We start from the raw sequence: 26,538 nt of genomic DNA, 5'->3' as shown, positions 1-26,538 counted from the left end.
GCGTCGAGAGAAGGGAAAGGACAGCGAGACCAACAGAGGCCCCTTGTATCTGATGTGGGCAGTAAATCTGCCCGCTAAGCGGAACCCTGCTGGGACAGAACATGGAACCACAGAGTGGCGGAACCCTGCAGAGACACGACAGGACACCAAACGCCAAAAGGGTCTCAGAATGCCCCGACTCAGCAGAGCAAGCAAAAGACAGCCTGACAAGAAGACTGCTTGGGCAAGCCACCACTGGCAAAAAAAAAAAAAAAAAAAAAAAAAAAAAAAAAAAAAAAAAAGTGTAAAAGTCACAATACTGCTATTAAACAGCATGCTGATGCACGAAACTGAAGAAAACTTCCACAAAGTAAAAATGACATGCCCAAACACTTTATCTAACTATTACTAAGAGGAGAACTGCAAAGCGACTAGTTATCAATAAATATTTCCATATCCTGCCCAGAGAAGAACCAAGAATCAAGTAAGAAGCAGAGAAAAAGCAGGAAGAACAGAAGTTGAAGATTCACAAGATTGAGACCAAGAAAGAAGATGGGTGAAGAATAGACGACATACCTTCCCAAATCCCTATCCTATTGTAAACTAGTCGTCTGCAAAGTATTACAACGAAAAACGACCGCTTTCAGCGACACATAACGATGACTTTTACGCATACAAAGCCAGTAAACCACGAGATTCTGCACTCACAGCTCCATTCCATTATGGGACCTCCACAACAGCAACACACACTTGCAAAGCCAACAAGGAACGACGAACAAAGCTGTACATCAAATACTTGCCCACATCCATCTTGCTCAAGATCATCACCTTCGTGCAAAAACATTCGCCAACCTCATGCTTAAACATTCATAGGATTGTGTGAATGTGTGAAATCAAATTATGTGATGTAGGAATTGTGCAAAAGAAACGGGTGAAAAACTAAATAAGTTAAGCACACCAGACAGCTAATAAACTACAAAATAACACTCATTGACTATGGACTTAAGTAAAAAATAGACTATCGATAAAAATAAGTCATTAGTTCGTAAATGGACAGTATATAAAGAACAAAAGTAAGGCAAAATAAACACTAAAACTATATGCCACTTATTTTCTCCTCATAAAAGTAAAAGAATAACTATATTTTACTTATTTTCTCCTTATAAAAACAAAGACTAAAAAATTATCTTGTTGGATGTTTTCCCTTTTCTTTAACATTTGTACCATTTGTTAGGATAATATCTCAATATTTGTGTATGTATATTTCTTTGTCAAAGCAATTCTTGGAAATAATTCTTATTTGTTAGTGTAACAATGTTGAAATGAGTGTCTAGAAACAAAAACATTTTACTTGTACATGATATTTAGAAAATGTGTTAGGAATAGATTTTACTTAATTACTACATTTATAAAAAAAAATATTTCTAAGGAAATCGATGTGAAAGACTCCTCACTTTCGATAACAAACTTCTTAAAAAACAAACTTCACACTTAAATAAAGAAAGAAAATAATTAAAAATAATAATTATAATAGAATAAAAATATTCTTCTCTTGTCAATATAAACATATTTTTCAGAATAATGTGGAAGAATATAAAAATATAAATTACTAATACAAACTAGCATAGAACCAGAATAACGTGGCTGAACAGTAGGCAACTGAATTTAGATAAAGGAATAATTTTTGACAGACTTACACAACGATTCAATCATTACTTAAATTCAGTGCAAAAATTAAGTTCTAAGGGCGGTGATATGTAAGGTGTCAGGCAGATCCAACACCTTCCATGAAAACCCTGACATGATAAGCAAATCCAGTAGTATGTCACATAGCTCCGAATAAATCGTGACATTAAATTAACCAAAGTAATACGAGTAATGAGTGAGCAAATGGAATACACAGACTAACGCAAGAATGCATAAATGCATGTCATACCTTCCCACCGTGAGACAGACGCAGTTCCGAGGGGAGAAACGAGAACAGAAGCCCAGAGCTGAACCGTGTTAAGCTAGAAGGCCCTACAATAAGGGACGGACACCCACATCGCCAGACAACCACCAGGACCACCCCCCAGCCCATGTTAAAAGCTAGAGCCCTCCAGAAGAACAGTATGGGTCTTACAATAACACTAAAAGGACCACACCAGCCACAAGTTTTATCGTGAGACTTTTTCGCGTCTCTGTTACGTTGCAAACGTTAAAAACATTGCCCCACCATCAAAAGTAACCACCAGGACCACCCCCCAGCCCATGTTAAAAGATAGAGCCCTCCAGAAGAACTACGATAACACTAAAAGCGTCACGCCAGCTGCACATTTTAGCGTAAGACTTTTTCGCGTCCCTGTTATGTTGCAAACGTTGAAAACATTGCCCCACCACGAAAAGTATAACGTTCCTCATTGGATAGACAGAATTTTTGTAGGCGGAGGTTAAGGTTAACATTGAGACGCTGAGTGGTCAGATGAAAACACAGCCAGATTTTTTTTTAAACCAACTTCGGTAAATTGTAGTAAGGAGAAGTTAGGGAGAGTTGCTTCCGAGACGGCGAGATGCATGGAGCTGCGCCGGTCGCCGCCCCCTGACGAACACCGACAAGGTAATGAACGCACACAATGCCGCATTTTTGAGCTCATAAGGCTTCACTCAGAACTGCAGAAGTCTCATCTGTTACATCCCCTTATTACGTAATACTAGTGTCGATCGTCAATTGAAGCTCATGGTATTCATACTTGCTACGTAAGTTAAAATCTGAAATGCGATGATATTTCTGTTATGTAATTATTGAGAAGCCACATCAGCCACTGTAATTTACGACAAGTTAGATAAGTAATTAAAGATAATTGAGGGTGACTGTAAACCATTTTGATAGTTTTCTCTTTTGTGAAACTTAATTTAAACCCAGATTATAGATGTAATATGGCATAGGTCATCCTTCGATCCATTGTGGAACTTGGAAACCCATTCAGGGAATATTCGTTCACATTTTTGTTGAACGCAATTGGTTTTTATCATCCTGTATTAAAACATTTCCCTTTGTCAATAGTGCAATTTATAAACAATGTTTTGTGAGTAGAATAAAATTTCCAATGGTAAACGTAACTGCTTTTTCGACGTTATTTTACCAGCTAACTAAAAATAGGAAAGCCTTGAACCCTTTCCACTAAATTTAGATAGTATTAAGATTCTTTTACAGGGAGTGCATTGGAGCTGACGCTGAAATCATTAAGTATTTGGTCATATCATCGCTAGTGTCACTGAACTCTTCTGAATTCAACATGTCATGTGTGGTCTGACGTCTCCTTACCATCAACAGGTCGCAGGTTCAAACTAGTCAATTCCCTAAAAAATACGCTCAGAGCGTCGTTGGGCGAAAGTGGTAGGGAGACAAGACATAGAACAACAGACACCACGCTGATTGTTAGACATTAAACGACTGTGGGGCACTGTATCAAATGCCTTGCGGAAGACAAGAAACATGGCATCTACCTGGGAACTCGTGCCTATGGCCCTCTGAGACTCGTGGGTGAATAGCGCGAGCTATGTTTCACACGATCGTCTTTTTCGAAACCCGTGCTGATTCCTACATAGCAGATTTCTAGTCTCTAGGAAACTCATTATACTCGAAAATAATATGTGTTCCAAAATTCTACAACTGATCGACGTTAGAGATATAGATCTATAGTTCTGCACTTCTGTTCGACGTCCCTTCTTGAAAATAGGGATTATCTGTGCAACTCAATAAAAGGTCACATTAGTGTCCCATATGTGGTCTGCTATACAGATGAATGACAGATCCCTAAGTAAATCATGTCATCCCTTCACCTTTCGTAGCACAAACTTCACGTGTTCGTTCCGTCTCATATCGCTTTGTGGCGTTACCCCCAGAAATACAAACTACATGAATGTATCAATCAGGATACTGCTAATGCTGTATCCGAACATTACGCGTTTGGTTTTCCCATGCATCCGCATTAACTTACATTTTTCTACATTTTCTACATTTCATCATACCAACTAGAAATTTAGCACAAGTCATCTTACATCCTCCAGCAGTCACTTTTCTTCGACACCTTGCCGTACACCGCAGCATCATCAGCAAACAAACGCAGATTGTTGCCCACCCTGTCCGCAGGTGATTTATGTATAATTGTCGTCGAGGACAACATGCTACGTCCTATTGCTTAACAAGTCTTCCAGCCACTCACATATCTGGGTACCTATACCGTATGCTCGTCCTTCGTTAACAGTCTGCAGTGGGGTAACGTGTCCAATGCTTTTCGGAAATCTTGAAATATGGAATCTGGCTGTTGTCTCTCGCGTCTGACCTGGTCTACATATTAGGGTCTCCCTTACTCTTAGCTGACCGCCTCATCTTATGGTCACCCGCTGTCCGCCATCCGCGAGCCATCCGGCAGCTGGGCTCGAAACGGATTAGGATATGTGAGGGTAATATAAGTAAACCAACTGTTTCCAGCGTCAAAATTAAACATATGAAACACTGATCAAACGGAAAATTGGGGTTGCACAGGTTTACATGTAAAACAAAGTGCCTGTAATGAGGCATGTCATCGTTTCAAAGTTTCTTGCGGCTAAGACAAATTACCCGTCCATGGAGCATATTTTAAAGTAAATTTATGTATTATATCTGTCCCCTTGGAACGGCGTTTGGTATTCAACAAGTTGCGTCCTGTCGCCAACACATTTCGTATTCCGTTAGCCTTCCTATTCGGTTTCTTTTAATTGGGTCTACTTAGCGATTCGGAATCTCATTTAAATAGATATTTTTTGTATTCCTCTAGCATCTCTACGTTAATGCAGTGTCCATTATTTAAATACGCACCGGTAAATTGTTCTATGTGAAATGTTACCGTACAACTTTCTTTAATTTTCCTCTTGAAGTTTTACTGGGCTTTTAGTAAACACCCAATAATTAATGATTCATTGAATCTGGTATTAGAGTGTGAAATTAATCCATATCAGTAGGTTTACTTTTTGCAATTTCAACTTAATTTTCGGAGGACTACGCAGAATCATGTAGGGTTTCGACTTTCATACTTTCATGTTCTCTTCAGTTTACTGCATGCTGTACAAGGGTCTTGTTACATGCCACTGCACGCTTATTGAGTCTGAGCGAGAATTGGGCGAGTGGCGATTGAATGTCGTTCGTTACAAGAACATTATTAAAACGAATTTATTTCGAAATACAGATTCATTTAAAATACAAAACATATAAGATTCAATATTTTTTCTTTTTTGTTAAAGAGAACAGCAACAGCCCTCATTAAAACACGATAAGATTACAGGAGCAGTCAGTTAAATTTAAACTGAACAGTGACTCTCGAGAGTACCAGAGGCTGACTGCTAATTTAGCTAATCTGGGGAAGACACAAAACCGATCAAACAGGAATTAATAATAAATTCTTTGAATAAGGCATCAGATTTAGAAAACAGTAAATGTCGTGAACTCGGGAATTAAATTCCCAGAGCAAATCCGGGAATGGGCGTGCCTAAACAACATCGACTCTGACGTCACCGTGAAGCGGGGCGCCTCGCAATAGCCCGTCTGAGCGAGTCACATTAGCTGCCACTGAAACACACACAACATACAGTTTTTAGAAACAAGAACAAATATACTCGTATTCATGAAACCGCAGCATGCCAACTCCAGTTCCTCGCAGTCTACCTCTCACAACAATAATTCAAGAAAATGGGAACTAGTATGTATACCAAATGGCAGTCACTTTCATGCTAGTGACCGTTTATGCAATCAGAGACTGCGGTCTAGTACACTCTGTGCCATGCATCCACAGTTATAGTATATGTTGAAATATGGTTTCAGTGTGCCTCAACTCATGGCAGTTCGCCCCGTAGCATGTTCTGTCTCACACATTCACATCGGCCATGCTGCACCCGAACGGTGTCAAAGGCAACAAGAATACGGTACTTCAATGCCTATACATCTGGAATGGACTCTGCAGACACGATACTGTTGAGATGGTCCCATAACAGAAATCTCACAGGTTGAGATCTGGTGAACGAGCAGGCCACGTAACTGGACCCCCTCGTCCGATCCATCGACCAGGAAAGACACGACTGAGATGCGTCCGGGTGTTGACGGCGAAGTGGGCTGGAGCACCATCATGTAGCAGCCACAAAACCATTCGAATCATCAATGGCCCTTATCCCAGCTGTGCAGGCAAAGTCACCTCCAAGAAACGCCGGTAGATCCAGCCTGCTAGGCGACGTGGAAAGAAGACTGGTCCCAAAATACGTCGCCAATTATCCTGGTCCACATATACCACCTGCACCTATGTTGATGATTCGCTGTCACAATACGATGGGGTTTCTGCATAGTATCCCACAGATGACTGTTATAAAAGTTGAAAATACCACTCCGCGTAAAGGAGGCCTCATATGTGTATAGGATGGATGACAAATCCCAGAATCATGGTTGCCTGGTGAAGAAACCAGTGGCAAAACTGCTCCCGATGTGGAAAGTATGTTGGTAGTAAGCCCTACACACGCTGTAAGTGATAAGGGTAGTAACAACTGTCATGGAGAATGTTCCACACTGCCATGTGCCTTACCCTGTACTGGCGGGCCAATGCCTGGTACTGACACAGCGGTCACCTTCCACAGTGTTAATTACATTTTCCTCCAAGCCTGGTGACGGAACATTTCGGGTACGTCCTTCATGATATCCTGCTTCCTGAAACGACCCTGTCTTAGACAAACGGAGAAACACTGTTGCAAACACTGAATCCTGTGCTTGTTATCCACGGGGATGGGTCTCCTGATACAGCCTCACTACCCGTCCCCCGTTGCTGTTTGCGTTTGACCTGCATATCAAGACGGAGACGTTGAACAAACAACAAATAACACACCAGAGAGACATTCCTCATGGGAGACTGAGCTTAGCCAGAACGAGGCGATAGGTTACAGTCGGATGGTGGCGGTTTGGTTCTGGAATAGTTCACTCGGTAAACACGACAAGCTAGCAAGCACGCTCTCAGCGGACAAACAGCCAAGACGCACATGAAGAATTACACGACGCGGAAAGAGCAGTGGGAGAGACACCACACAACAGCTGAGCTCTAATGAAAGACACCGCATGACAGCTGAATTCTAACGAAAGGCGCCACATGACTGCTAAATCAACGTGAACCTTTCCGAAAGTTGCTCGCTCGCCATCTTTTATGGAGACTCGTCAGTACACAGCTTGATCCTCAAGACGTCAAGTGCTGTATCCCGTGGAACTGATGCGCCACTGCAGAACGCGTCCCTCTGGTCGCAAACGTCCGCCTGGTGCCGAAGGACCTCTCACGGCTCCACGCGTCGCGCGGAGCTGATCCTCTAAGGCTAGGCGCAAATTGAGAAGCGTACAGCACGTGTGACGTGACACTAGACTACAGCGCGACACGCACGTGCCGCACGGGTCGCGCGGGTCCAGCGCATATTGCGACGCGTACACAACTCTTCGCACGCGCCGACTGGCGACGCTCTGCGCTGACTGAACCGAAGCGCGCGCAACCTCTTATCTTTCTCAAACGATTTTACAGAAACTATTCTCTGAAAATATATGATTTTTGCCTTATTTGTAGCGTTATATGTCAGCTTCGTGACGAAGTGCCCATCACCTCGCTAATAACCATTCTTATTGTGATGTACACATTTTAGTAAAGCACTACGCAAAACTCAAAAAGTTTGCAACAAAAATGAGGGGTCGCTATGATTTTGCGTTTGGTGCGTATTACACCGTATGTTGCTGCGTATGAAATTTAGCTGACATGCTGAATTTTTGTTTAGACTGGGGAGATCTCTATCTGCCTCCGATATCGAGAAAATGGATCCCATGTAGCGCGCTCACTTCCGATCTCACGCCCGCGAGAATGAAATACTCGCAACATCTCTCGTATCTCCTTAACTGCTCGAGACATCGAAACGAAAGTTTGGCGAATGATAGCACACAAGGAGGAGAGTGTTCTGCCGATTATTAAACACACGAAAGTTTGTTATCTATGGCGATATATTACTACTTATACTTCTTTTTTTATTTATTTCACGCCAGTGACAGTAATTTTTTAAGAGTTATCGTCACCTAGCGAAACAAGAGCTTCCTAGTATGAAAATAAACATGAAATTTCTTCTTTTATGTTACTGCAAACCGATACTATGAGGTTTTTCGTAAGCTATTGAGCTCTGTGACTGCCAATTATTTGTTTAATGAGGCCCTCCGTTTCGGAATTTTGTCTCAATGGCTGCTGTGAGATGAGTTTGGCAAATTACATTGTGACAAAGGAAGTACAATTAAACCAGTCACCAAGAGAAATGTGGCCTTTACTCATAAATTGTGATGCTTCTTCGAATGAGAAAAGGTTAACAACTCACACAAAAACGGATTGGCAATTCTGTTGGAATTTTTGTGAAATCCTCGTAACCCATCGTATTTTTAACACTGAGCGACTGGAATGGAAACTTACCAAAGGATTTTATTCCTTCTCTTGATCTGAGCAGTATTAAAATAATGACGAGCGTTCCTTCAGGCGGAATGATAGGCACATGCCAGATACTGTTTACTCACCTAGGGCTTGCCAAACTGACAATGCGTGATCTCGAATAAAATAGTTGTTATTGAGAAAATAAACAATTGATCTGTCGCACAACACAATGGTCAGTGTATTGTCAGCAGCGAAGGATAATGCGCGCGACAGGAATTCACAAGCTACCCATGTGTGCCTTGTGAAATGGAGTTCGAAAAACATTGTCATGAAATTAGATCTGCCTTTGTCAGCACCACATTTCAACAAATTAAATATATCTAATCATAACACTCTTTTAGGATATTCCTACTTTCGTAATATTACCGACCATTTTCTTCATTTGTGTAGCCTGTTGTTGTATAATTAGTTTATTAATGCTGATAATGTCCATGCAACAATTGAAATGCTTTTTCTCATCACGACGAACCAATTAAAACATCGTTATTTGTGACTGCTTTTCGACTGTTTCTTGCTTGCAGTGGAAATATGTTGTTCATATGCATGTAGTGCAGTATATCGTATTACATTATTACATCCATATCAGAGTAATCACAGCGAAACTTCTATACTTCAGATCTTGGACGCTTTTTACCACAAGCACAAAGGGATCACACCTGTGGAGATTATCCCTTTCTAAATTTTTGTAATAGAGCATACAGATACGCTAGCTTACTAGGCAGCGAGAATATAACCTTACTTTACTTTCCTGCCTTGATTCTTGATCACATGATTTTATAATATTCCTTGCTTCCTTATTCACTACCCTCTGTCCCTTCTTGCGATCTGAAAACCTCGCCGAGGCATATGGTGTAATTCCAGTGGCCAATGGCTCACCAGTTACTGAAGTATACATTTTTCTTGACAGAAGAAAACCAAAACAAAACTATGCAGATATAAATAACAGAAAAGTATAACGTGCTAACGAAGAAAGTTGGAGCGTTTAAATGGCGAAAAACGAAACAGTACCCAAAGGCAATAAAATTCAGTACACAGTAAGACAAAATTTATCGTATCGGCAATACTACCACTGCTGATATGCGCCGTTCCGATGTGAACATATGGCCGGGCTACTTTTCGACTGCCCGACTCAAATTTCCCATGGTGCTAGCGAGGCAAGCACGACGCGCCGCGCGAGAAACTGTGCCTCAACCACAAAGCCGCGCGATCTGGAGCAGGCGCGTGTCGCGTCCCAGTCGCGTCGCGTCGCAATTTGCGCGGTCCCAATTGAATCTGTGATGTTACAGAAACGCGCGCTGCGCTGCGTCGCGCCACACGCGCTATTCGCGTCTCAATTTGCGCCTAGCCCTAAGGCCGGTTCCCACTAGGGCTGCCGCGCGTCAAAACGGCGCGTCAGCGGCGTGGTTGCCATGGAAATGGCGTCAGCGGCAAGGCGCGGCGGGCTCTGCGTCGCGGTTTGACCATGTCGAACCGCTTCCGCTGCCGCGTGCCGCGCTCCAGGTGCGCGCCGCCAATCACAGAACGCGCTGAGCGTGACGTCAGGTACGGAACCCCGGGCCACACGAACTTTCGCCAAACCGCTGGCGCGGACGCGGCGGCAGCTATGAAATACTTATCATCCGATTCCGAGGAAACTACTCTGCAGAAAAATTTGGTTCTTGGGCGTGTTACAGCCCGATATCTTCTCTCGATAAAGGACCGAATTTCCTTTCGTTATTCGTCGTGGATTCTTGCTGTATCGCATTTACGTAAACCTTTACACGAAATTTTAATGAGTGTGCAGAGGTAAAAACGCATTGCGTCGACTTTGTGTACAGTTCATTTTAGGTAATACATTATTGCGTATGAAATTTAGTCAACATATCGAAATTGTTTTTAAAACTGAGAGCAGATCGATAGCTATCACCGTTCTTGAGATTTTGAATGATATGTCGGCGGACGGGCTGTGCCGTGACCGCGCGCAGGTTGCTCGCGACGCGACCGGTACTTCATCCTGCTCGTCGTACACCATGCGGTTGTATCAACCGCAAATTACGTAAACGGTTCAAGAAATCGAAACGTGTTTTTTTGCAAACGATAACTCGTGAAAAGTCATGTATTTCATCGCATGATAACTATCCTAAATCTCTTTATCTACCGAGATATGAAAGTAACTACAGTTTTTCAGAAGGGATAGATGAATTTTTTTAAACAGCATTTAATAGCATGTGGAATGAGAAGTTAAACTGAAACTAATTTACTGGTATGTCATAAGATGTAATTCACTAAATATCTACAGCTATTAATTATTTCCTTTGGTAAGTAACAAACTTTTTTTTTCTTTATCCAGTGCACTTTACTGATTCAAGACGCGTTTCGCCTTTTGCTTTAAGGCATCTTCGGTGTAATCTAGAATGATTCAGTTTTGTTTTGATATGTGATACTTGCTGATTATAAAACAGTTCACATCTTTTTTTTACGTGAATGACTGATTACTTACAGTGAATCGAGTTTTTGGCGAACATATGCGTTTCCCCTCACCTGGTCACATGCTGGAGGTTGAACTAAAACTAAGATTAAGGAACATAAGCACATTTTCATGTTCGCTCTTTTTTCTTCTGTCACTAGCAGTAGACGTTTTACGAAAACTCTGATTTTAAGTCGTTACTACGGTGTGTTCACATGTCCCTTCCTGTCTAGTTTGTTTATGTACATGTTGCCAACCTGCAGAATGATTGCTGAAAACTAATGTTTGTTTATTTTTGTTCTCCTTATATCTGTATGTGTGTGTGGCTAGCCAGTGATAGTTATAGCAAGTCGAAAGAGAATGCAGTAGTTGTCAGACAGTGACTGAAAGATTTGGTGTTCAGCTGATTTCAGTTTTGGTTTAAATGTTTTGTGGAGGAGTGCATGGAATAGTAAATTCGCTGCTTACATTAATAGATAAAAGAGTAGAATAGTATTTCAACAGATGATTATTATCAGAATACTATCACCCAACCCCTTTGTCCTCACTCTTCGATGCCCTATAATACGTCCTGTCAACTAATCCCTATTGTTGTCAAAGTTGTGCCGTATTTTCCTCTTCCTCCTCCATTTAATTCCGTACCTCTTCTTTAGTCACATGATCCTCGTATCTAATCTTCATCATTCTTATTGATCACCACGTTTTGAAAGCGTCAATTGTTTTCTTGACAGAACTGTTCATCATCTACGTTTCACTTACATACAAGGCTGCACTCCACACAAATACCTTTGTAAAATAGTATCCAACCATTAGAATTTATATTCGATGTGAACAAATTTTCTTTTTCAGAACGCTTTTCTTGCTATTGACAGTCTTCAGTCAGGTTTACGTCTGCACCAGGAAATGCCTTACAATTTAAAATCTGGTTTCGAAAACTTTGTTCCAAATATATATTATTCTTTCGTGATTCTTAAGCAAGGTGCTGGCGATGATTACATTATGCTCTGTGGGAAATTCTATCAGGTGGCTTCCACTTTCATCCCTTCCACCTAGTCTTTGTGTTCTTACTGTTTTCGTGTACCCGCTACCGTATCACATTTTAAATTTTGTCTCGCTTAGCTATCTGAATAATCTCTTTTATCGTACATTGTTTCAATGTGTTAGGAGGTAGTGAACAATCATGAATGGTAGTCATGAAATCTGTTTATGTTGAAATGAGAAAACACGAATAATGAAATATGTGAAAGAGTACATTGTACAGAAAATGAAAAATTGGTATGTCTTCACCCAACTTCGTCTTTCCTTCATGAAGGTGTAAGATATAGTTATTCAAAACACAGCGGTCGTTTCGGTGGGTCCCACCCCGTAACTCAGTGGCTGTCCGTCATTGACTACCGCTAGCGTCTGCCGCTTCCAGATGGGAACGCCAATTCCACGAGGCGCCGCGTGAAAGCGGAAGACACTTGCCGCTGCTGTTGCCGCATGCCGTGCAGCCGCGCTCTAGTGGGAACCGGCCTTTAGGCCGGTTCCCACTAGGGCTGCCGCACGTCAAAAGCACACGGCAGCGGCGTGGTTGCCATGGAAACGTCTTCAGCAGCGCTGCGCGGCGGGCTCTGCGTCGCGGTCTGCCCATGTCGAACCGCTTCGGCTGCCGCGTGCCGCGCTCCTGGTCAAGGCCGGTTCCCACTAGAGTGCGGCAGCGCGGCGTGCGGCAACGGCAGCGGCAAGCGTTTTCCGCTTTGACGCGGCGGCTCGCGGAATTGGCGTTCCCACCTGGAAGCGGCAGACGCTAGCGGTAACCAATGACGGACAGCCACTGAGGTATGAGCTGGGACCCACCAAAACGACCGGTGTGTTTGAATAACTATATCTTACACCTGCATGAAGGAAAGACTAAGTTGGGTGAAGACATACCAATTTTTCATTTTCTGTACAATGTACTCTTTCACATATTTCATTATTCATGTTTTCTCATTTTAACATAAACAGATTTCATGACTGCCGTTCATGATTGTTCTCTATCTCCTAACACATTGAAACAACGTACGATAAAAGAGATTATTCAGATAGTTAAGCTAGACAAAAATTTAAAGTGTGATACGGTAGCAGGTACAGGGAAACACTAAAAACACAAAGGCTTGGGGGAAGGGATGAAAGTCGAAGCCACCTGATAGAATTTCGCACAGAGCATAATGTAATCATCGCCAGCACCTTGCTTAATAATCATGAAAGAATAATACATACTTGGAACAAAGTTTTCGAAACCAGGTTTTAAATTATAAGATATTTCCTGGTGCAGACGCAAACCTACAATAATTTATTGGTTACAAGCTGCGGTTTACAACTAAAGAGGCGGTAAATGGTAGCAAATTAAGGAAATGGAACTTGAATAAGTCAAGACCCACATTTTTTCGATAATCTTAAAGTTACCGTAATGCAACGACTGACTGAAACGGAGAAAGGAATCCGCTAGAATACTATTGGATATCTTTGAGAGAAAGTGGTGAATGCAGCAGCGTATGTGAACGGGAAGAAGGTACAGTAGAAATCGTTAGATAAAACGTGATATATTAAATTTGACACGAGGGAAATATATAAAAATGCAGCAAATAAAGTAGGCCATGGGAAATAGAAATGTCTAAACATGACGTTGACAGAATGTCCAAAATTGCAATGCGATTTTGCACATGGAAAACAGGGGAATGAAAATGACAAAGAACAAAGAAAACTTTGCTCAAAGGAGAAGCAACTGTCAAGGACTCATTTGGCAAGCCAGAACTAAGCAAATAAGAGAAGGCTAGAAAGTGGAAGGAATATGTAGAGAGGAGAGGGGGAGGAATTGTACAAACTAACATAAGCACAATGTTAGATTCCTGTGAAATGTCTGAACACACAAGGCAATACTGATCCTACGACTTAGTTAAGTAGACACACTGAAGAACTGCGAAACTGTGTTTATAGCATTTGCATGTTCAGAGAAAGATTTTCACAATCTTAATTTTTTTTCTTCTTCCGTGTCCGGATGCACCAATTATATCTTCCCTTCCCAGTAATTAGCAACGTAGATTGCTTTGTCATTGACTTTCAAAATATCATCTTTAGTGCATGTCATAGACATGTCTGGGCAGATCAGTAGGTGGTCCAAGTCCTGTATTGCTCCGCATTCACACCTATCGCTATCACTGTAACCCCATTTAAATAGGTTTGATTTGCACCCAGTTACTCCAGTGCGCAGCCGGTTTAATGACCTCCAAGTTGTAAAAGGTAGTTGAAATCCTGCAGATCCCTCCTCAAGTAGTTCCATTGTGGAGTGTGGCACCATTTCTTCCCAGAGAGATAGCCGCCTTGCGACGGGCTTGGTGGCGAGCTCTTCAGTAGTTTCAATGAAACTCCTGCGGGATTTCAGCCGGACACGTTGTTTTCGGTGCATATACATCGGGTGTCGAGGATCATTCTTTTGTTTTGATCTTTCGATCTCGGCGGCTACTTGTCTGCGGATAGTGGGTGGTGCTATGCCTATGATGGGGTAAATGATGTCTGTGGGAGTTGGTTTGAGGCATCCTGTGGCAATACGTACAGTTTCGTTTACGGCGACGTCAACCTGCTTAGCGTGGGCAGAGTTCCTCCAAACTGGCGCCGCATATTCCGCAGCTGAGATACTCAGCACCAGACCTGTGGTGCGCAAAACATGTGGTTGAGCTCCCCACGATGAACCTGTTAGCTTCTGCAGTATGTTGTTCCTGGCACAGACCTTTTTTTTAGTGTTGTGACAGTGCTGCTTAAAAGTAAGTGCTCTGTCCAATGTTACTCCCAGGTATTTTGGGCTGTTTGTATGTTTCAGCTCTTCCCCTTGCCACATGACTCGGAGTTTCCGTTTGGCTTGTTTGCTCCTAAGATGGAAGGTGGATACTTGTGATTTACTGGGGTTTGGTTTGAGATTATTGCCGTCGTAATAGGTAGCAAGTTCTGTTAAGGCTCCTGTGAGATTCTCCTCCACTTGTTCAAAGGTTTTATCCTGTGTGGCCACTGCTGCATCATCAGCATATATGAACATTCGTGTCTGGTGGCTGATGGGAAGATCATTGGTATAGATGTTAAATAATATTGGAGCCAAAACACTGCCCTGTGCAAGTCCATTTTTCTGTGTCCTCCATCGGCTGTTTTTAGATTGTAAGGTTACATAGTAGCGTCTGTTCTGTAGCATACATTGCACGAACATAGAAAGGGTGTAGTCCTTAGTGACATTATACACTTTCTGGGTAAGCAACTTATGGTTAACTGTGTCATATGCAGCACTGAGATCCAGGAATGCGACCCCAGTTACTTCTCCTCTCTGATAGCCGTCTTCGATGTACTGTGTGAGATTCAGGATTTGGCCACAGCATGATTTTCCTGGTCGGAATCCAGCTTGTTCGTTAATGAGGACTTTGTCCACATAATCAGCTATGCGTTTGAGGATCATTCGCTCCAGCACTTTCAATAAATGACAAAGCAGTGAGACAGGCCGGAAATTTTTAGCTTCAGCTGGGTCTTTCCCTGGTTTTAGTAACGCAATAACCCGGGCTTTCCTCCACAGTTTAGGAATTTGCATTGTTGTGATACAGTTATTCATTAGCTCTAGGATCCATGCTTGTACTCCCGGTCCAAAATGTTTAATTTGTTCAGATCTCAGATCGTCAAGGCCAGCGGCCTTATTGTTTTTCAAATCTTTGATGGCATCTTGTAGCTCCTGAATGGAGAACGGGTGAGCTAGGAAGCTAATCTCCTCGTTCGATTTTCTTTTAATTTTGCCATTCCTGATCTTCCTTTTAGTTTTTCCGTTCATGAGTAGTTGGTGAGCTATCTGATCAGGTGTAACTTCACTGTAATTTGGTTGTGGTTCTGTTGGGTCGTTGTTGAGACTTTTGACCAGTTTCCATGCCTTCCTACTGCTGTGCTTCATGTCCGTCTCTTGTAGGAGGTTGCACCACTTTTCCTTTCTCGCTTCGGAGATACCAGACATCAGTGCTTCACCTGCCTGGATCGTTTCCTCTGAGAAGGGGTCCTTATTGTACAGTTCTTCATACTTTTTCAGAGCTTCCTTGCTGCTACCATTGAGTCCAGCGATATACTGGGTGCGGCACCCTCTAGGTATGCGCCGACGAGAGATTTTCTTGACAAGGTCTATAAAAGTTTCATATGTTTGTATCTCTGGATTAATTTCCAGGATCTCCTTATCAAGGTCCTCTGTGAAAAGTTCCCAATGGGCTTTTTTGAAATTGAAGCGTCTCTTGAAGGGCATTACATCTGATTTGATTACTGCAGTAATGCATTAAGTTATTGCTCTGTGTTGCGATCTTGGAATTGGGTCCTCGATTTGCTTAACAGTTTGCAGGGATACCTTTTCGGAGACAAAGATGTTATCTGGATTATATCCTCGTTTCCATCTTCCGCTGTTAAATGATGCAATCTTAATTAAAACATTCTTAGAAGCTCTAAAACATAGGGCCACAAGATTATCTACAACTTGTACAGAAACCAAACTGCATTTCTAAGACTTCCATGACTTGCAAGGGAAGTAGTAATTGAGAAGGCAGAAGTAGAGAGGATATAAAATGAAGACTGTGAATAGCAAGAAAAGCGTTCTGAAAAAGAAAATTTGTTCACATCGAATACAAATTCTAATGATTGGGTACTATTTTACAAATGTATTTGTGTGGAGTGCAGCCTTGTATGTAAGTGAAACGTGGGCTATGAACAGTTCTGTCGAGAAGACAATGGACGCTTTCAAAACGTGGTGATCAATAAGAATGCTGAAGATTAGATATGAGGATCGTGTAACTAAAGAAGAGGAACAGAATTAAATAGAGCAGGAAGAGGAAGAGGAAATTACGGCACAACTTTGACTACAAGAGGGGTAAGTTGACAGGACATATTATGAGGCGTCAAAGAGTGAGGACAAAGGGGTTTGGTGATAGTTTTCTGATAATAATCATCTGTTGAAGTGATATTCTGCTATTTTATCGATTAATGTAAGCAGTGAATTTACTATTCCATGCACTTCTCCACAACACATTTAAACCAAAACTGAAATCAACTTAACACCAAATCTTTCAACCACTGTCTGACAACTACTGCATTCTCTTTCAACTTGCTATAACTATCACTGGATAGCCACACACACATAAAGATATGAGGAGGATAGAAATAAACAAACATTAGTTTTCAGCATATAATTCTTTAGATTGGCAACGTGCACATAAACAAACCAAACAGGAAGGGACATGAGGTGAACACACTGTAGTTATGACTTCAAATCAGTGTTTTCGGTAAAATGTCTACAGCTGGAGACAGAAGAAAAAAGAGCAAACATGAAAATGTGCTTATGTTCCATAATCTAAGTTTTAGTTCAACCTCCAGCATGTGACCAGGTGAGGGGAAACGCAGATGCCCACCAAAAACTCGATTCACTGTAAGTAATCAGTCATTCACGTAAAAAAAGATGTGAACTGTTTTATAATCTGCAAGTATCACATATCAAAACAAAACTGAATCATTCTAGATTACACCGAAGATGCCTTAAAGTAAAAGGCGAAACACGTCTTGAACCAATAAAGTACACTGGATAAAGAAAAAACGTTTGTTACTTCCAAAGGAAATAATCAATAGCTGTAGATAATTAGAAAATTACATCTTATGACATACCAGCAAATTAGTTTCGGTTTAACTTCTCACCACACATGCTATTAAATGCTGTTTAAAAAAATTCATCCATCCTTTCCGAAAAAACTGTAGTTTCTTTCATATCTTGGTAGTTAAACAGATTTTGAATATTTATCACGCGACGAAATACATGAGTTTTTACAAGTTATCGTTTGCAATAAAAACACGTTTCGATATCCTGAACCATTTACGAAATTTGCAGTTGATACTACCACATGGTTTACGACGAGCAGGACGAAAGTATCGGTCACGTAGCGAGCGACAAGCGCGCGATCACTGCATAGCCCGTTCGCTGACATATCATTCAATATCTCGAGAACGGTTATAGCTATCGTTCTGCTCTCAGCTTTAAAAACAATTTCGATATGTTCACTAAATTTCATATGCAATAATGTATTACCTAAAATGAACTGTACGCAAAGTCCACGCAATGCGTTTTTACCTCTGCACACTCATTCAAATTTCGTGTAAAGGTTTACGTAAATGCGATACAGCAAGTGACCACGACGAATAACGAAAAGAAATTCGGTCCTTTATCGAGAGAAGATATCAGGCTGTAACATGCCCGAGAATCAAATATTTCTACCGAATAGTTTCCTTGGAATCGGATGATAAGTATTTCATAGCTGCCGCCGCGTCCGCGCCAGCGGTTCGGCGAAAGTTCGTGTGGCCCGAGGTTCCGTACCTGACGTCACGCTCAGCGCGTTCTGTGATTGGCGGCGCGCACCTGGAGCGCGGCAAGCGGCAGCGGAAGCGGTTCGACATGGTCAAACCGCGACGCAGAGCCCCCCGCGCCTTGACGCTGACGCCATTTCCATGGCAACCACGCCGCTGACGCGCGGTTTCGACGCGCGGCAGCCCTAGTGGGAACCGGCCTTCAGCGCCGCGAATCACAGAATGCTGAGAGTGACATCAGGGACGGAATCCCGGGCCACACGAATTTTCGCCGAACCGCTGGCGCGGACGCGGCGGCAGCTATGAAATACTTATCATCGGATTCCAAGGAAACTATTCGGTAGAAAAATTTGATTCTTGGGCATGTTACAGCCTGATATCTTCTCTCGATAAAGGACCGAATTTCTTCTCGTTATTCGTCGTGGTTACTTGCTGTATCGCATTTACGTAAACCTTTACACGAAATTTTAATGAGTGTGCAGAGGTAAAAACGCATTGCGTGGACTTTGCATACTGTTCATTTTAGGTAATATATTATTGCGTATCAAATTTAGTCAACATATCGAAATTGTTTTTAAAGCTGAGAGCAGAACAATAGCTATCACAGTTCTCGAGATATTGAATGATATGTCGGCGGATGGGCTGTGCGGGTCGCTCCCGACGTGACTGATACTTTGTCCTGCTCATTTGTAAACCATTTGGTTGTATCAACCGCAAATTTCGTAAACTGTTCAAGAAATCTAAACATGTTTTTTTTCAAACGATAACTTGTAACAACTCATTTTTTCGTCGCATGATAAATATCCAAAATCTATTTATATACCGAGATATGAAAGCAACTACAGTTTTTCAGAGGAGATAGATGAATTTTTTTAAATGGCATTTAATAGCATGTGAAATGAGAAGTTAAACAGAAACTAATTTGCTGGTATGTCATAAGATGTAATTTGCTAAGTATCTACAGCTATTGATTATTTCCTTTGGTAAGTAACAAACGTTTTTTTCTTTATCCACTGTACTTTATTGCTTCAAGACGCGTTTCGCCTTTTACTTTAAGGCATCTTCGGTGGAATCTAGAATAATTCAGTTTTGTTTTGATATGTGATACTTGCAGATTATAAAACAGTTCACATCTTTTTTTACGTGAATCGAGATTTAGCGGACATCTGCGTTTCTCCTCACCTGGTCACATGCTGGAGGTTAACTAAAACTTAGATTATGGAACATAAGCACATTTTCATGTTCACTCTTTTTTCTTCTGTCACTAGCTGTAGACATTTTACCGAAAACACTGATTTGAAGCCGTAACTACAGTGTGTTTACCTCATGTACCTTCCTGTTTGGTTTGTTTATGTACACGTTGCCAACCTAAAGAATTAAATGTTGAAAACTAATGTTTGTTTATTTCTGTTCTCCTTATATCTGTATTTGTGTGTGGCTATCCAGTGATAGTTATAGAACTTTGAAAGTGAATGCAATAGCTGTCAGACAGTGGTTGAAAGATTTGGTGTTTAGGTGATTTCAGTTTTGGTTTAAATGTTTTGTGGAGGAGTGCATGAAAGAGTAAATTCACTGCTTACATTAATAGATAAAATAGTAGAATAGCATTTCAACACATGATTATTATCAGGATACTATCACCCAACCCCTTTGTCCTCACTCTTTGACGCCTCATAATATGTCCTGTCAACTTACACCTCTTGTAGTCAAAGTTGTGACGTAATTTCCTCTTCCTCCTCTATTTAATTCCGTACCTCTTCTTCGTCAGTAGGAAAAGGGAGAGAAGGAAACATAGTAGGTGAATATGGATTGGGGGGAAGAAATGAAAGAGGAAGCCGCCTTGTAGAATTTTGCACAGAGCATAACTTAATCATAGCTAACACTTGGTTCAAGAATCATAAAAGAAGGTTGTATACCTGGAAGAATCCTGGAGATACTAGTAGGTATCAGATAGATTATATAATGGTAAGACAGAGATTTAGGAACCAGCTTATAAATTGTAAGACATTTCCAGGGGCAGATGTGGATTCTGACCACAATCTATTGGTTATGAACTGCAGATGGAAACTGAAGAAACTGCAAAAAGGTGGGAATCTAAGGAGATGGGACCTGGATAAACTGAAAGAACCAGAGGTTGTACAGAATTTCAGGGAGAGCATAAGGGAACAATTGACAGGAATGGGGGAAAGAAATACAGTAGAAGAAGAATGGGTAGCTCTGAGAGATGAAGTAGTGAAGGCAGCAGACGATCAAGTAGGTAAAAAGGCGAGGGCTAATAGAAATCCTTGGGTAACAGAAGAAATATTGAATTTAATTGATGAAAGGAGAAAATATAAAAATGCAGTAAATGAAGCAGGCAAAAAGGAATACAGACGTCTCAAAAATGACATCGACAGGAAGTGCAAAATGGCTAAGCAGGGATGGCTAGAGGACAAATGTAAGGATGTAGAGGCTTGTCTCACTAGGGGTAAGATAGATACTGCCTACAGGAAAATTAAAGAGACCTTTGGAGAGAAGAGAACCACTTGTATGAATATCAAGAGCTCAGATGGCAACCCAGTTCTACGCAAAGAAGGGAAGGCAGAACGGTGGAAGGAGTATATAGAGGGTTTATACAAGGGCGATGTACTTGAGGACAATATTATGGAAATGGAAGAGGATGTAGATGAAGACGAAATGGGAGATAAGATACTGCGTGAAGAGTTTGACAGAGCACTGAAAGACCTGAGTCGAAACAAGGCCCCGGGTGTAGACAACATTCCATTAGAACTACTGACGGCCTTGGGAGAGCCAGTCATGACAAAACTCTACCATCTGGTGAGCAAGATGTATGAGACAGGTGAAATACCCTCAGACTTCAAGAAGAATATAATAATTCCAATCCCAAAGAAAGCAGGTGTTGACAGATGTGAAAATTACCGAACTATCAGTTTAATAAGTCACAGCTGCAAAATACTAACGCGAATTCTTTACAGACGAATGGAGAAACTGGTAGAAACGGACCTCGGGGAAGATCAGTTTGGATTCCGTAGAAATGTTGGAACACGTGAGGCAATACTAACCTTACGACTTATCTTAGAAGAAAGATTAAGAAAAGGCTTTTGACTATGTTAACTGGAATACTCTCTTTCAAATTCTGAAGGTGGCAGGTATAAAATACAGGGAGCGAAAGGCTATTTACAATTTGTACAGAAATCAGATGGCAGTTATAAGAGTCGAGGGGCATGAAAGGGAAGCAGTGGTTGGGAAAGGAGTGAGACAGGGTTGTAGCCTCTCCCCGATGTTATTCAATCTGTATATTGAGCAAGCAGTAAAGGAAACAAAAGAAAAATTTGGAGTAGGTATTAAAATCCATGGAGAAGAAATAAAAACTTTGAGGTTCGCCGATGACATTGTAATTCTGTCAGAGACAGCAAAGGACTTGGAAGAGCAGTTGAACGGACTGGACAGTGTCTTGAAAGGAGGATATAAGATGAACATCAACAAAAGCAAAACGAGGATAATGGTATGTAGTCAAATTAAATCGGGTGATGCTGACGGAATTAGATTAGGAAATGAGACACTTAAAGTAGTAAAGGAGTTTTGCTATTTAGGGAGTAAAATAACTGATGATGGTCGAAGTAGAGAGGATATAAAATGTAGACTGGCAATGGCAAGGAAATCGTTCCTGAAGAAGAGAACTTTGTTAACATCGAATATAGATGTGTCAGGAAGTCGTTTCTGAAAGTGTTTGTATGGAGTGTAGCCATGTATGGAAGTGAAACATGGATGATAACTAGTTTGGACAAGAAGAGAATAGAAGCTTTCGAAATGTGGTGCTACAGAGGAATGCTGAAGATAAGGTGGGTAGATCACGTAACTAATAAGGAGGTATTGAATAGGATTGGGAGAAGAGAAGTTTGTGGCACGGTTTGACTAGAAGAAGGGATCGGTTGGTAGGACATGTTTTGAGGCATCAAGGGCTCACAAATTTAGCATTGGAGGGCAGCATGGAGGGTAAAAATCGTAGAGGGAGACCAAGAGATGAATACACTAAGTAGATTCAGAAGGATGTAGGTTGCAGTAGGTACTGGGTGATGAAGAAGCTTGCACAGGATAGAGTAGCATGGAGAGCTGCATCAAACCCGTCACAGGACTGAAGACCACAACAACAACAACCTCTTCTTTAGTTACACGATCTTCATATCTAATCTTCAGCATTCTTAATGATCACCACGTTTTGAAAGCGTCCATACTTTTGTAAAATAGAATTTATATTCGATGTGAACAAATTTTCTTTTTCAGAACGCTTTTCTTGCTAATCACAGGTTTCATTTTATATCCTGTCTATTTCTGCCTTCTCAGTTACTGCTTCCCTTTCAAGTCATTGAAGTCTTAGAAATGCAGTTTGGCTTCTGTACAAGTTGTAGATAATCTTGTGGCCCTGTGATTTATCGATGACATCTCCAGAACTTCAAAGAATGTTTCTAATTAAGACTGTCAAAACCTTTCTCTAAACATGCAAATGCTATAAACACAGTTTCGCAGTTCTTCAGTGTGTCTACTTAGCTAAGTGGTAGGATAAGTATTGCCTTGCGTGTTCACACATCTCACAGGAAAATAACATTGTGCTTATGTTAGTTTGTACTACCCCTCCCGCTCTTCTCTCTTCATATTCCTTCCACTTTCTAGCCTTGTCTTATTTGCTTAGTTATGGCTTGCCAAATGAGTTCTTTACAGTTGCTTCTCCTTTGAGCAAAGTTTTCTTTGTTCTTTGGCTCTGAGCACTATGGCACTTAACATCTGTGGTCATCAGTCCCCTAGAACTTAGAACTACTTAAACCTAACCAACCTAAGGACATCACACACATCCATGCCCGAGGCAGAATTCGAACCTGCGACTGTAGCGGTCACGCGGTTCCAGACTGAAGCGCCTAGAACCGCACGGCCAAACCAACCCGCCTTCCTTTGTTCTTCCTATTTTCATTCCCCTATGTTTTCCAAGTGCAAAATCGCGTTGCAATTTTGGACTTTCTGTCAACATCAAGTTTAGACATATCTATTTCCCATGGCCTACTTTATCTGATGCATTTTTATACTTTTCGCTCTTTTCAAATTTCATATATCACGTTTTATCTAACGATTTCTACTGTACCTTCTTCCCGTTCACACACTCCGCTGCATTCACCACCTCTTCTCTCAAAGATATCCATTCGTGTTCTAACGGATTCCTTCCTCTGTTTCAGTCAGTCGTTGCATTACGCTAACTTTAAGATTATCGAAAAACTGTGGGTTTTGACTTATTCAAGTTCCATTTTCTTAATTTGTTACGGTTTATTGTGACTTTAGCTGTAAACTGCACCTTGTAACGAATAAATTATTGTAGGTTTGCGTCTGCACCGGGAAATGTCTTATAATTTAAAATCTGGTTTCGAAAACTTTGTTCCAAATATGTACACTCCTGGAAATTGAAATAAGAACACCGTGAATTCATTGTCCCAGGAAGGGGAAACTTTATTGACACATTCCTGGGGTCAGATACATCACATGATCACACTGACAGAACCACAGCCACATAGACACAGGCAACAGAGCATGCACAATGTCGGCACTAGTACAGTGTATATCCACCTTTCGCAGCAATGCAGGCTGCTATTCTCCCATGGAGACGATCGTAGAGATGCTGGATGTAGTCCTGTGGAACGGCTTGCCATGCCATTTCCACCTGGCGCCTCAGTTGGACCAGCGTTCGTGCTGGACGTGCAGACAGCTTGAAACGTCGCTTCATCCAGTCCCAAACATGCTCAGTGGGGGACAGATCCGGAGATCTTGCTGGCCAGGGTAGTTGACTTACACCTTCTAGAGCACGTTGGGTGGCACGGGATACATGCGGACGTGCATTGTCCTGTTGGAACAGCAAGTTCCTTTGCCGGTCTAGGAATGGTAGAACGATGGGTTCGATTACGGTTTGGATGTACCGTGCACTATTCAGTGTCCCCTCGACGATCACCAGTTGTGTACGGCCAGTGTAGGAGATCGCTCCCCACACCATGATGCCGGGTGTTGGCCCTGTGTGCCTCGGTCGTATGCAGTCCTGATTGTGGCGCTCACCTGCACGGCGCCAAACACGCATACGACCATCATTGGCACCAAGGCAGAAGCGACCCTCATCGCTGAAGACGACACGTCTCCATTCGTCCCTCCATTCACGCCTATCGCCACACCACTGGAGGCGGGCTGCACGATGTTGGGGCGTGAGCGGAAGACGGCCTAACGGTGTGCGGGACCGTAGCCCAGCTTCATGGAGACGGTTGCGAATGGTCCTCGCCGATACCCCAGGAGCAACAGTGTCCCTAATTTGCTGGGAAGTGGCGGTGCGGTCCCCTACGGCACTGCGTAGGATCCTACGGTCTTGGCGTGCATCCGTGCGTCGCTGCGGTCCGGTCCCAGGTCGACTGGCACGTGCACCTTCTGCCGACCACTGGCGACAACATCGATGTACTGTGGAGACCTCACGCCCCATGTGTTGAGCAATTCGGCGGTACGTCCACCCGGCCTCCCGCATGCCCACTATACGCCCTCGCTCAAAGTCCGTCAACTGCACATGCGGTTCACGTCCACGCTGTCGCGGCATGCTACCAGTGTTAAAGACTGCGATGGAGCTCCGTATGCCACGGCAAACTGGCTGACACTGACGGCGGCGGTGCACAAATGCTGCGCAGCTAGCGCCATTCGACGGCCAACACCGCGGTTCCTGGTGTGTCCGCTGTGCCGTGCGTGTGATCATTGCTTGTACAGCCCTCTCGCAGTGTCCGGAACAAGTATGGTGGGTCTGACACACCGGTGTCAATGTGTTCTTTTTTCCATTTCCAGGAGTGTATTATTCATTCATGATTCTTAAGCAAGGTGCTGGCGATGATTACATTATGCTCTGTGAGAAATTCTATAAGGTGGCTTCCACTTTCATCCCTGCCCCCAAGTCTTTGCGTCCTTACTGTCTTCCTGTACCTGCTACCGTATCACATTTTAAATTTTTGTCTCGCTTAAGTATCTGAATAATCTCGTTTGTCGTACATTGTTTCAATGTGTTAGGAGATAGTGAAAAATCGTGAACGGTAGTCATGAAATCTGTTTATGGTGAAATGAGAAAACACGAATAATGAAATATGTGAAAGAGTACATTGTACAGAAAATGAAAAATTGGTATGTCTTCACCCAACTTAGTCTTTCCTTCATGTAGGTGTAAGATACAGTTACTCAAACGCACCGGGCGTTTCAGTGGGTCCCGCCCCGTACCTCAGTGGCTGCCCGTCATTGGCTACCGCTAGCGTCTGCCGCTTCCGTGAGCCGCCGCGTCAAAGCGGAAAACACTTAACGCTGGCGTTGCCGCACGACGTGCTGCCGCGCTCTAGTGGGAACCGGCCTTTACGTGCTCTCCTCCTGCTTCCGTCAAAGCAGGTCCCACTTGCCCGATGGACCAGCACAACGACGAACTCGGGACTATGAGACAGGTCAATACAGCCCCTCGCCACTTATCGGCCACAGGGCAAACCGAGCCGTTTCTACTCCAATAGACTCCAGCAGAGCCATGGGTGCGCGCTGTCTGGACGAAGATACACTATGTGATCAAGAGTATCCGGACACCCCCAAATCCATACGTTTTTCATATTAGGTGCATTTTGCTGCCACCTACTGCCAGGTACTCCATATCAGCGACCTCAGTCGAACGTTGTCAGGAGGTTGGGTGTCACTTGTATCATACGTCTATACGCGAGATTTCCACGCTCCTAAACATCCCTTGGTCCACTGTTTCCGATGTGATAGTGAAGTGGAAACGTGAAGGGACACGTACAGCCAAAAGCGTACAGGTCGACCACGTCTGTTGACTGACAGAGACCGCCGACAGTTGAAGAGTAATGTGTAATAGGCAGACATGTATCTAGACAATCACACAGACATTCCAAACTGCATCAGGATCCACTGCAAGTGCTGTGACAGTTAGGCGGGAGGTGAGAAAACTTGGATTTCATGGTCGAGCGGCTGCTTATAAGCCACACATCACGCCGGTAAATGCCGAACGACGCCTCGCTTGGTGTAAGGAGCGTAAACAATGGACGATTGAACAGTGGAAAAACGTTGTGTGCTGACGAATCACGGTACACAGTGTGGTGATCCGATGGCAGGGTGTGGGTGTGGCGAATGTCCGGTGAACGTCATCTGCCAGTGTGTGTAGTGTCAACAGTAAAATTATGAGGCGGT

The sequence above is a fragment of the Schistocerca piceifrons genome, chromosome 6, assembly GCF_021461385.2.
Source record: "Schistocerca piceifrons isolate TAMUIC-IGC-003096 chromosome 6, iqSchPice1.1, whole genome shotgun sequence".
NCBI lineage: Eukaryota > Metazoa > Arthropoda > Insecta > Orthoptera > Acrididae > Schistocerca > Schistocerca piceifrons.
This window is presented reverse-complemented; position numbering follows the sequence as displayed.